The sequence below is a fragment of the Lepisma saccharinum genome, chromosome 5 (genome assembly GCF_977018435.1).
Source record: "Lepisma saccharinum chromosome 5, izLepSacc3.1, whole genome shotgun sequence".
NCBI lineage: Eukaryota > Metazoa > Arthropoda > Insecta > Zygentoma > Lepismatidae > Lepisma > Lepisma saccharinum.
The window spans coordinates 67784578-67798716 of record NC_139233.1 but is presented as its reverse complement, the minus strand read 5'-3'; positions in this window follow the sequence as shown (position 1 = coordinate 67798716).

Sequence of the window (14139 nt, the reverse complement as noted above, 5' to 3'; positions counted from 1 at the left end):
GAAAAAATGTCATGTGAAAAAATGTCGAAATCGGCACCGTTTGCGAGTGACAGGCGTGCGAAAATCGCCTCACACCATGCGTAAAGTACAATAACTCAAGAAGGAAGAAAGATATCAATGTCGGAATAAAAGAATACAAACAAAATCGTGACTGACGAATACAATGGTGCAGCAATTGAGGCCCAGTGTAAATTGCGCAAGGTGACTCTCAAAGAAAGTGGGGAATCCCGATGGAAAATATAGGAAATTTACTACTATTTTCTACATAATGTTGAGATCGGAATGTAGGCAGTAAAAAATGACGACGTATGTCCACATGTCCCACTACTGCTGGGACACCGTCCCACACTCGGGAAATAGGAAATTCACTCGAAAATGACGCTATGCCGTCAAATTACGCTCAGATTGATTTCAGCTAATTGGTACAGAAAGCTCCACTAGAGGCGCTGTGAGTGTAGGTCACCTGTTACGTATTAGTGTTGGTGGATACTACGTAGAGACTGTAGTCGACCGTTGTTTTTCCTGTCTTGTTCTGCGTCTCGCAGCGTGGAGTTTAGTCTGGCGTGTGTGTATGGTTGAATTGCGCTAAGGAATACTGTACGTAGAGTACGTATTCCCGTGTTCTTTCTCGGTTTGCAACAACTGCGTGGACACCTGTGTGACATTACGTGGGTGCTAATCACGGTAGTTGTGATCCGTCACTCGGAGGGAAAGTGCCCCTGTTTCTGGGCAGTTCTCGAACAAGACAATGGTGGAGTACTCTACACACGAGCTTGCTGATATGCATCTCGTTTATGGAAAGGCAAACCGAAACAGCCGTGAAGCACGTCGTTTGTATCACGAACGTTTTCCCAATAGGCGATTACCAGCACATGCACTCTTTCAAAGACTTGATGCTCGACTGCGTGAAACTGGATCTCTACTACCCCGTAGGTGGGATTGTGGAAGACCCCGCACTGTGCGCACTGTGCAATTTGAAGAGGACGTGTTGGACGCGATACGAGACCGTCCTGACACCAGCACACGTGTCATTGCTCGTACTCAACAAACCCACCATAGCAATGTGTTCCGCGTTCTTCGAGAGGAGGGATTGCACCCATACAAATTGCATAAGGTGCACCACATACTGCCCACGGACTTTCCCCTACGCATGGATTTCTGCCAATGGTACGTGCAACAAACTCTTTCCATTCCAGAGTTCCCAACAATAGTTTTGTGGACCGATGAGGAAATGTTCACCAGGGGCGGCATGTTCAATAGCCACAACAGCCACGTCTGGGATATGGACAATCCGCATGCAATCATTGTGCGCCATCATCAACATAGGTTCGCAGTGAATGTGTGGTGTGGCGTAGTAGGTGACCACTTGATAGGCCCGTACATTTTGCCATCTACTTTGTGTGGTGGGAATTATCGGGTGTTTCTACATAACGTATTACCTGAACTTTTGGAAAACTTGCCACTGGCAGGTAGACAACGTATCTGGTTTCAACACGACGGCGCCCCCGCACATTTCGACCGGGGAGCCAGAGCCTTACTCAACGATATTTTCGGCGATCGTTGGATTGGCAGGGGTGGACCTTTACCGTGGCCACCTCGTTCCCCCGACCTCACACCACTGGATTTCTTTGTGTGGGGAGAAATGAAAAGGCTCGTGTATGAAACCCCTGTGGAAAGTGCTGAGGATCTCGTTGCTCGTGTTAGTGCCGCTGCTGGGACAATTGGTGACATGCCAGAGGTATTTGCACGTACCAGACAATCAGTGCTTCGCCGATGCCATCTTTGTCTTGAAGTCAATGGCGGACATTTTCAACAACGTCTCTGAGTATACCGGTGTTTGTGTGAGCCCCTATCAGCACCACATAGTGTCCTTTAGTGAAAGGTACGAGTGAAGATGCTGGATATCGCTGTACTTCATACCGTCGATCTGCATGTGCGGAGGTTGTGCGCTTCTCAGTGGAATCCCTTCCAGATGTGCTGTGCCTGGAAATGTTACATGCCATTGTGTGCGTTTTCTCGCCATTCTCCGTCTTCATTCCTTCGAGGATTACCCACTTTCTTTGGGGAGCTCTCTTGTAGTATATGTACAGCCTAACGACATGTGGCCATTGTTTAACTTTTGTTTTTCGTACTGCAAAGTAGTGTGTCAACATTAAGGGATTGAAAACTTTTTTTTATGATTTTCCAGTATTTTTTTCCATTTGGGATGGTGTCCCAGCAGTAGTGAGACATGCGACAAATTGGTTTCTTTTCTTCGAACCGCAATGTGAACCGTGTACAACAGGAGATTTGCAGTTATTTTCCTATTTCCCGGGTGTGGGACGGTGTCCCAGCAGTAGTGGGACATGTGGACATACGTCGCCATTTTTTACTGGCTACATTCCGATCTCAACATTATGTAGAAGATAGTAGTAAATTTCTTGTATTTTCCATCAGGGGATTCCCCACTTTCTTTGAGAGTCCCCTTGCGCAATTTACACTGGGCCTCAATTGATGCACCATTGTATTCACCAGGTACGATTTTGTTTGTATTATTTTATTCCGACATTGATATATTTCTTCCTTCTTGAGTTATTGTACTTTACACATGGTGTGAGGCGATTTTCGCACGCCTGTCACTCGGAAACTGTGCCGATTTCGACATTTTTTCACATGACATTTTTTCCTTGTTTTTACTTGTAGAATCACCTCCCAAGCGTTGTAACAGGTATTTTGCAACACCCTGTATAATTACAAAGTATAAGACTAACAAAGGAGGTGTTCTAAGTGTCCCCCTCCGATTTCCATGAAAATTGGCAGGTTCATAGTGGAGCCCAATGGAAGAAATACGTATTTTTTGTTTCAGCTAAAATACTGTCTTAGGGGCAAAACCCCCTCAAATGTCAAGATGAGGACAAATTGAAGTGAGGATCTGACCCCTGTGTCCCCCTCCGATTTCCATGATACTTGGCAGGTGTATAGAGGGCCCAAAGGAAGAAATACGTGTTTTTTTTTTTTTGTTTCAGCTTAAAAACTGTTTTAGGGGGCAAAACCCACTCAAATGTCAAGATGAGGACAAATTTAAGTGGGCATTTGACCCCTGTGTCCCCCTCCGATTTTCACGAAACTTTGCAGGTGTATAGAGGGTCCCAAAGGAAGAAATACGTGTTTTTTTTGTTTCAGCTTAAAAACTGTTTTAGGGGACAAAACCCACTCAAATGTCAAGATGAGGACAAATTTAAGTGGGCATTTGACCCCTGTGTCCCCCTCCGATTTTCATGAAACTTCGCAGGTGTATAGAGGGTCCCAAAGGAAGAAATACGTGTTTTTTGTTTCAGCTAAAAAACTGCTTTAGGGTGCAAAACCCACCTCAAATGTCAAGACGAGGACAAATTGACGTGGGGATCATCTGACCAATTTGTCCCCCCTCCGATTTCCATGAAATTTGACAGGTGTATACAGGGTGATTCTAAAGGTATAGTACAAACGAAAACCACAGATACCTCCCATGAAATAGAGACGAAAGTTCCCCTTCCACTTTGCCGAGAGATGCCTCCGTGAGGAGCTAGACAACGCCGAAAACGTGTGAAAATGAACTTCACACCTCTGTACAGCCAGTACCAGTGAAGATAGAAAGGCGGAACAAACGAAGTCAAAAGGAACACCAAAGTCGCCCATCCGTAAAACACTAGGCGGCAGCTGCGCATCGCATGCGCATGGGGTTCCACAAAGGAAATAGGAGTGTCTCGCAAGACAAGTGAAGGGAAAGGGTAGCAATCGACAACGGTAGGGAGAAAAGAAGCTATGAAGCATGAAGTAACAATTGCACAGCGGGGAACAAACACCATGACTGAAGCAGTGCAGTCGAGAAAAGTAGAGCGGTGTTGCAGAACCACGGGAGGATGACGTAGGATGTAAAAACACACCGAGAATGCAAGCAAAGTGGTCCGTGACACTCGACAGGCAACAGACGCGTACATGGTTCGGGGCAGAAATGGCGGCGCTTGCGGTGCAGCGCAAGGGGAGTCCCCAAAACACAGTGGGGAGACACCGCAGCAAGAACAGAGCACAGTGCAACAAAAGAGAAAGAGGACCGGACGGGGAATGGTACCTGCCAAGGAGACAACAAATGCGGGACGAGGGATTCCCCGTAGCAGCACCGAGGGGATGTCACACAGAGGTCGTGCGCCAGCAGGACAAACACAGCAACTACGGGCACAGGAAGTTATTGCTAATGAAAGGTGCACGTACAGATAGGACCACGTACCCCGTACTGACGTTGTAACAAACGTCGTGATGGGGCCCAATCAGCCTGGAGGAGCCGGAGGCACATCGCTGGGTGGGAGCGGGTGAAAGGCTGCTGGAGTGTCGTACGGACCCCACCACTCCGTACGGTGGACGACACTGATGGACGAGGTCGGAATGTTTCCATCCCGATCACCAGGTCCACCGTTCCCAGACCTGACGCGGCTGCTTGCTTCCGAGCGCAACCCCAGTCGAACAACTCGAGTCCCTCGGCCGCAGCCTTCCGCTCCGAAACCAAGCGTGGCCTCACACCACCGCAGCCGCACACTGCCGCGTGGGTGTGAGACCGGGCTGAGCAAGGCTGGACAGATAAACTGCGTGGGACAATCGTGTAATGAAGCTACGTGGGGGTATGCACGTCTGTGGACAAAGTGGAAGGGGAACTTTTGTCTCTATTTCATGGGAGGTATCTGTGGTTTTCGTTTGTACTATACCTTTAGAATCACCCTGTATACACCTGTCAAATTTCATGGAAATCGGAGGGGGGACAAAGAGGTCAGATGATCCCCATGTCAATTTGTCCTCGTCTTGACATTTGAGGCGGGTTTTGCACCCTAAAGCAGTTTTTTAGCCGAAACAAAAAACACGTATTTCTTCCTTTGGGACCCTCTATACACCTGCGAAGTTTCATGAAAATCGGAGGGGGACACAGGGGTCAAATGCCCACTTAAATTTGTCCTCATCTTGACATTTGAGTGGGTTTTGTCCCCTAAAACAGTTTTTAAGCTGAAACAAAAAAAACACGTATTTCTTCCTTTGGGACCCTCTATACACCTGCGAAGTTTCGTGAAAATCGGAGGGGGACACAGGGGTCAAATGCCCACTTAAATTTGTCCTCATCTTGACATTTGAGTGGGTTTTGCCCCCTAAAACAGTTTTTAAGCTGAAACAAAAAAAAAAAACACGTATTTCTTCCTTTGGGCCCTCTATACACCTGCCAAGTATCATGGAAATCGGAGGGGGACACAGGGGTCAGATCCTCACTTCAATTTGTCCTCATCTTGACATTTGAGGGGGTTTTGCCCCTAAGACAGTATTTTAGCTGAAACAAAAAATACGTATTTCTTCCATTGGGCTCCACTATGAACCTGCCAATTTTCATGGAAATCGGAGGGGGACACTTAGAACACCTCCTTTGTTAGTCTTATACTTTGTAATTATATAACACTGCATATATCAATTTGTAAAACTGTAACTAGAAAAATTGTATAACATATCTATCTTGTTATATGCGTTAAAGGTTTCATCCTGGAATGGAATGTCTCACATTTATGTTTGTTTCCATTTCCAATACATTCGAATGAATACATATTCGTTTCAATGGCATTTACAAAATCACCTCTTGACATTTTATGTTAAACAAGTAAGATTATTTTTGTGCACGTATGTGTTAGCCGATGCGTAGCAAAGTATTTTAGGAACAACACTTGAAAAAAATTATTGTAGGACTAACTAATGAAAAATTTCTTTGTAATCGAAGATCATAATACCTTTTAAGGTGTGGTAATATTATAATGGGATTGAGAAACGAAACTCTCGGATCCAGATCCGGAACTATCGGATCCGGATCCAGATCCGGAACTTTCGGATCCGGATCCAGATCGGGAACTATCGGATCCGGATCCAGATCTGGAACTTTTGGATCCGGATCCGAACGGATCCGGATTTTTTGGATCAGGATCCGTTTGGCCATCCCTAGTCTACAGTGTTGCCACACTGTTGATTTCATACTTGGAGAGCATGGATCATATAAGAATGGCGGAAGAGAACAGTAAAAAAGTTGTTAATGTTGTACAGATTGTTAGGTGGAGTGTGCAGGAGGATGGCCGTGGCCTAATTAATAAACTGATGGATTTCGGTATATTGCCCAAAGAAGGTGCTTAGATGTGACAGTGACAATCACGATGTAGAAGAACATGTGCAATGTGGACTGATTTGATTACAGGTAAGTTGGGCAACAGTGCATCAATTGTAAAATTGCAGGATACGAAAATGGCATCTTCGATAATGAACGTTTGCCATTAAAGTGCTACGAAAATAAGATTCTTTTATCGGTTCCTAATCACAATTAGCGCAAAACCATTCACGGATAGCCCCACTGACCATTCTCAGTAAGGTTAGGTTAGGCAAGGCAAACATAGTTAAAATTTGGGGTCGAAAAAGCTTGCACAGGTAGCCCCACAAACCATTGACGGATAGCCCCACGAGCCATTCACGGTAAGGTTAGGTTAGGTTAGGCAAACATAGTAAAAATTTAGGGTCGTAGTAATATCAGGAAATATATATTTTCACTTAATTTGCAATTTCTACACGTGACCAACAAATTTTAACTTCAAATTTGTGATTATGAGGCCTCAGTTAGTGAGTATGCGAAATATTACAAAAATCAGGGAGGGGTCCTGTATTGTAAATTCGCTCCTTCATTAATTGTGGAAGCACCGAGCAGAAAGATTTGGTAAGTAAATGTGTATATTTTATCTTCTGTTTTGCATGCTCATGAGGTGGTGTTTTTTTTAGTCGTTTTACTTGGCGTAGGGACATTTGGTCAGTTGTATGGAGATTTTGACTACGTCTGTAGGGACATTGCCGAAAAATGGTTAACAACACTGTCGGCTACCAGACGTAGTGAGTGTACGCATGTTGTTTATACTGTGTTATTGAGTTAGTGTGCTATTCAGTGCTAATGCTTTATTGTGTGTTAATTGTTATTCATTCATTAGTTATGATGCTAAACAAATATAGTCTTGAACAAAGAGTTTTTATGTACGATAATTACGTGAAAACGAATTAGCAGAAAAGTGGTCAGGCAATTACGAGAGACAGGATCTCTTAAACCTAAGAAATGTGTTGTATTGCTGTTGAAGGAGGTCATTTTCAACATCTCTTATAACACAGGAGGTTAGTGATCATCATTATTATTACTTTTAATTATCATTTTACACTTTCGGTTTGCTTTATGTGCCGGGATGCTGTCTTCCCTTTCTGTCAACTGAGGATAAAGTAGCAATGTCTAATCTAAGATTAGATGTCAGAAATAAGGTGCCAGAAATATTTGTATTTGGGAGGACACCTTTTCCAGCATCCTTGCGACAAGGTACGTGCTTATTTCAATTGTAATTGTAACTGTAATTGTGAAAAGTGGAAACATTACAAAACAAGCTGTTTCTGTTACGGACTTCCTGTAATGCAATTTGCTGTGACCTGCTGCATGAATGAGCCTCCAGGTGGCCCATGCTCTCGCAGTAAACGACTGAAATAACCTCCCTGTAGAAATATAATTTGGGGAGCCAGTCTGAACCAAGTCTCTCAGAAATATAATAATAAACATGTTTCTATTTAATACTTTAAGGCGAGGAGGGACAATTTCCCCTAGGTCTTTCTCGCTGGGGCAGCTGCTGATCACTGTTGCCAACTTCGCTCTTTTGGAGCCAGATCTGGCTCCTTCGTGCACTCGTTTGACTGTGAACTGTGGCACCCGCCCTCTGCCCCACTATGATGCCACCACTGGCTCCGGCCCATAAATACCAACTTTTGCCATGAGTGTACATTTTGCAAGTGACGTGATATTCGTATAGCTATAGGCTGCGTCACCCACCTCTTCTTTCCTCCCCATGTATTTTTATATATAGTGCTGTGGCTAAGATGAAGATGACAATTTTGTTATCCGGGAACCCTTTATTTTCGATTTTATATTAACATCATTGGATTATTGGGATGGGTGATGCCGCCAAATCTAGGCGGTGAAAACTAAGAATAAATTGCCATCACTTTAAAGCTAACGGTAATAGCAGCACCCCCACCCCTCTGACTAAAATTACCCTAGTAGGCACTTTATGCAGCCTTCGTTAATCTAGCTCCTTGAAAGTCCTCTTTAGCTATATTAATGGTGAAATTTAGCTCTATTATGCACATCAGGTTTGGCAACACTGCCAGGATTGCCGTAGGAGGCAAGGAGAAATGCACTAGGCTTATGGAACCATTATTTTATTCGTTCTCTCGGGAATATCAAACATCCGATGACGTAGAAAAGTACATGGACGGAAAAAGGACACGTTGAACTATGTAATAGTAGTAGGAAAAGTAGAAACTCCCATTTGATGAGCCGTAACTTGAAGTTGAAGTTGATGTCCCATAAGGAATACATGGGATTCGTTAAATACTAATTCATCATATTTTTCAAAAATCGTATAAGGCTTAATAATCAACTTAGGAAACCGCTTCCACTTGCCACATGGGGAGAAATTCATACTCTTCATTTCTGGCGGAGATCTTTTTAGTAGCATTGCTCATTCCGACGATATTGGAATAAATGCATGCCTGGTGCGTAATTGTCCCTCTTCGCCTTAATATAATATATTGGTCTATTCTTAATAATATGTAAATTAATTAATTGGTAGGTACTTAATTACTGCGATGCATATGGAGTAATGTTGTATGGAACCACAGACTAAGAAACAAAAGAAAGACAATGTTAATTCTTATTTTGTTCTTTCTTTCTTTCATAAAAATATTATTATTGTCATTGGTATTATTACATGAATAGGTAAAAATATGCTTAAGAATAGATATATGATAGGACGTGTTTGTTATCTACTCGTAACTTGCGTGTAGTTAAGACTGCAAAAATTTGCGTAAAAACAATTGCCCTGGCAAGGATATTATTGTCAAAAAAGTAAAACATTAAATATTTATTGAATAACAAAGAAAATGATGTTACATCCAGTTCATGAAAAGTAAAGCTCCTGCGTAATATTTCATGTACATTTTTGTAAGTAGTGGTGTACATAAATGTTTAGAGGACCTCCCCGATTGTGTTGTGGAAATATTGTCGCCTTGTAATCAAGGAGCCGTCATTCAAAGCCCTATGGTTCCAATGTAATCTCGGCCGAAATAAATAACCCTCGATTGGCTGATACCAGCAGTAACTATGAAAGTCTTTTATAGAAGGAAAGAGTACAATAAATTGCTGAATCCACTCCCACTTGAACATAGATAAAACAAATATAATTTAACACATTCGGGTCTGGCCTCATAATACTGCATTGTTACCTCTGGTTTGCGGTTTTTGGTTGTTTTTCAAAAAATCATAGAAAAAATATTTTTAATTTGTTTTTATTTACCACATATTTCTTAAATCTATGAAACTTCCTCTTTTCAATGAACAAAAATTTGTTAAATTTTATTTTCATTTTCAGACGTTTTTTAATATTTTTTTCAGCAATGTTTTGTGAAGAAGAAAAAAGTACAACATTGTAACAAATGTTAATATAGAGATATTTTAAGTTTGTAATCTGGAAATTTCAATAATTAACTACATAAACTATCAATACATCTTTTGAATCTTGCATAAGAATACTTCTTATGTGCACATAACAAAAAATAATTACAAATTACAAGTAATTATCTTTTGTATGAAAAAGTGGCTGCAGGACAGGATCAGACGATGTATCAGTTGGTTCTGCGTCATCTGTAAAAATTAAATAAATAAACTAAATAAAAAAAAATCATTTTACATACACTATACAAAATAATAAATGGAAAAACTAAAAATACATCAGTGCATGTAGGAGAATCAAGCAAGAGGCAAGATGAATAGACCCAAAAAAATTACCTCTTCTCACATCTGCAACACTGTTTATATTGTCTACAATAATTATTACGAATATAACCTACCTTCCAAATCTTCAAATTCATCTGCATCATCAAAATCATCGCTAACTTCAAACTCTGAGGCGGAATCCTCTTTGCAGTCTGGATCTAACGACGCCATTCTAAACAATGCACAGTACATCAACCCGACAACAAACAGTCACAGGTGCAAGATAAAAATAGCACATGAGTCACCTAGCGGTCAGAATTTCAACAGAGGGGCTTGAATGAACACGCGCATGAGACGAAGTACGAGCATAGCCCGTCATTCAATTGGCAAAGCGATTGCATACCTCAGGATGGGCTATGCCCGTCGTGAGGCCCCAATGTGTTAACTACGACTTCATCCCTCTTTTCCAAGAATTCTGCAACTGCCTGATCCGGCATTAGCTCGGCATGTGGTTTAACCTTTTGGAGCCCAAGGCCATTTTCACATGTAACCCCCTTGATGCCCGAGCTGATTTTGAGCAAAATGCAGAGTTTCAATTAAATGAGTGTAGATCAGAGGCTAATTGCCCTAGAGAGATGAGTGATATACCGTTGTACGCGAATGAACCAGAGATTCAGACTATATGAAATTTATGCAAATTCGGCATATATGTGGTGGGGGAGGGGGAGAACACTCAAAATTTCGGAAAAAAGGGGATTTCCCCTCCCCCTCCCCCAAGGAAAAAGTACATGACAGTGTCAACATGCACATGGAAATTATTGCTGATATGTAAGGAATACAAAAATATTTGCAGTATTATCGTATGACCAATGTAACTAGAGTTGTACCCCCAAAAGGAATGGTCAGCACGCCACTGATTCAAGCTTCAAAATGCAGCGGTACCTTGAAATGACTGTAGCTCAGAGGCTAATTGCCGTAGAGAGAGGAATGATATACCGTTGTACGCGGAATGAATCACAGATTCAGACGATATGAAATGTATGCACATTCGACATATATATAGGGAGGGGGAAGGGGGAATCCCCCAAAATATATGTTTTTTAAAAAAAGGACATGAAAAGGTCAACATGCACATAGAAATTATCGCTGGCATGTTAGAAACAGAAAATTATTTGCATCATTATCATATGACCAATGTAACGCGAGTTGTACCCCTGAAATGTAAGGCCTACGTGCCACTGTCTCAAGCTTCGGTTTTCAGCGAAATGCAGGGTTACATTGAAATGACTATAGCTCAGAGGCTAATTGCCCTAGAGATATGAATGATATACCGTTGTACATGGAATGAATCATAGATTCAGACGATATAAAATTTATGCACATTCGGCGTATATATGGAAGGGGAAGAGGGAATCCCCCAAAAATAATTTTTAAAGAAAAGATGCAGTTTCCCCCCTGCCTCCCCCCCCCAAAAGGACATGAAAATTTCAACATGCACATAGAAATTACCTCAGGTACCGATATACAAACTTCCTTCCAGTGCAGTTTCCAGGGGTGAAGAGAACGCATTGCTTTAGAACAACAAAGCCGGCCTTCCTTTGTCAGCAAAAGTTTTGCCTTGAAAAGAGAATAAAAAAAGAAGTCGCCTTTTTCCCGCCATTTTCATGAAAAGAGATAACGTGCAACAATCATTTCTGTTAAATACATGTGTTATAGCCCAACACATATATTTCTGCCGTGCGATGCATGACACAACTCAAGAAGCAGTGTTTGCTAATGGAATACATAGAGCCGATTCACAGCTGTTACATACAACAAGAAAATTAGAGAATTCAGGTCTAGCTAACGTTGAGTTTTACACGTCATGCATTATACCAGGACTAGGATTAATATGTACTAACAAGTGGCTTTGTATGTAGCTACATACATATGGACTAAAAATTCGTGAAATATGGACTAACACATACGTAAAATTACCAAAAATTCTGCAAAGAAGACTTCTTCATATTGATTCCTTCATAGTGATTCCTTATTTGAGTGATTTGAAACAAAATAAACACTTTATTATTTTCCATTGTATTAATGCACTGGTGGAGTTCTAACTGTTCACTCCCAAAACCCGTCTACACTGGTACGGAACTGCAACGACAGATAATACACGACCGACACTACCACTGCTTTGAGAACTAATAACATGCAAACGTGTTAAACCGCGATAATTGGACCACAACACTCTTCCTCAAGCAGTATTATTGCCTCTCTGTGATCGGCGACAGTCGGTTGCCTTTGTTGTTACAAAGGATGCCGGCTTCCACAACAATAACAAGTACACCCATCAAAGCATGTCAGTTTTAACACAGAGAACAATATGCATCGCATTAAGCAGCAAAAATGACAGTATCCTCTATGCAATTTCTACAAGAACACGTGCCGGAGCCAAGAGTTGAAATGCTCATGGAGCCACATAATTTATTTCTTTTGAACAATTCCAAAATTATGAAATATGAACAATTTGTGAATTTCCCGAGCTTGGCTATGCAAGGTTTTTGATTTCAACTTTGACAGAACTGGAGGCATTATGAAATTTAACATTCATTAACAAACACACACTTCCACATACACACACGCAATGCACGCACACAACGTCAAACCAGTCAAATACTTAGTATAAAATAAAAATGTGGTGCTTTCAATCCAACAAAACTCACCGTCACTTTAACTGCCTTTCTCCTTCAGTGACAGAAATAGTGCTTCATTATTACAGTTGGCAACACTAGTTACTAGCTAGCCAATGAACATACACTGCATAAAAGAAGCAACCACTTTGTCATGCTATATTGCCACATTACCATCCCTGCCGAACGGTGTGAACTGCGAGCTGGAGCGCTATTCAATTGTTTTCAATGATGTTTGCGCAAGTGTGTCCAGAATGGAATGACAATATGGCAACAATGGCAAAGGTTGGCGAGCAGCGTAGAACACGTGATGCTAAGAGAGATGGAGACGAAACGAAAATTGGCATGTGCGCAACGGCAAAGACATGTGTGTTACACTCGAACAACAATATGAAAGAAGAAAATCGAAATTCTAGCCAAAAATAGCAAATTTATAACGTAAAAACTACAACGCTGACAGTGTGTCTCGATCGAGACGATCGGCTCCCCGAGGGTTACTTGAGAGCATCTCGATCGAGACGATCGGGCTCCTAAAGGTTAAAAACATCCAATTATCTTACCCCCACGAGCTTTCAAAGAATAATTGGCAGTGAATGATTCCACAGTGTTAACTAAGCAGTTACTTGCCTTCATAGTTGCTTTTGGGTTCAGCTTTCACTTGCCCATGCCTTTGATCTTTTCATCTGCTTCCCAGGAGAGTGGGGGTTTATGATCCACTGTATCTATGAAAGTCTATGAAACTTCTTGTACTGGTCTCCCAGTCTGTCACAAGGAAGGGTGAACAAACTTTTAAGGACAAATGTTGAGATAAGCTGTTGCTTTTGCCTGCTCTTCTAGCCACTGAAAATCTGTGGTATCGGTAGTAAAAATTCAACCAATACTTACATGTATCGGTATCAGTTCAGCCCTAGTGATAATGTTGTGGAAAAACACCATAGCTCATCAGGAGGTAACTGGTCTGAACCAGACAACCTCTTTGCACCTCACATGAAGTATATGGGAGCAGCTGTCCATATCCAAGATTGTAAATGAATGGGTGCCCGCAAGGAAATATGCATGCAGTTGTATTTGAAAGGGAAAAATCACTTTCCACAAGACATGCAGCTCAAGTTTACCAAAATGAGAAAAACCTTCTAGTATTGTATTCAAATTTTCAACTGTAAGTGAGTGGAGGGAGCATGGGTGATGCAATCAGCTGTTTACCGTGTAATTCTGTCCTTGCATTGCCAAAATGTACAGCATTCTTCAGCACATCACCATTGCCTTTATTCAGTTCCAAGCAGGGGTGCCCATCCCCCCAAGGCCTATGATGCCCCCCCAAAAAGGTAGAATATTCACCCTGCCCCCTCCTTTTATGCTGAATTATTTACTCAAATTATTTTGGTCAGACAAAATTTGCGGAACAATATAATACAGACATATTTAAGCAATGGCAAGAAGTGTTCCATTTACTGTTGTAATCCTTTGAAGAAAAAGGGACACTGGTGTAGTAAAGATCTGAGGAATGTAACAGCTTGGATGATTTCTTTAAATTACGGAATTGAAGAAAACATGAAAATTTGCACTTCCTGTAGACTGCAGTTGGGGAAGGGAAAGCAGGCTATCGTTCCAGAAAAAGAAAATCCTACAGAGCAGATGATA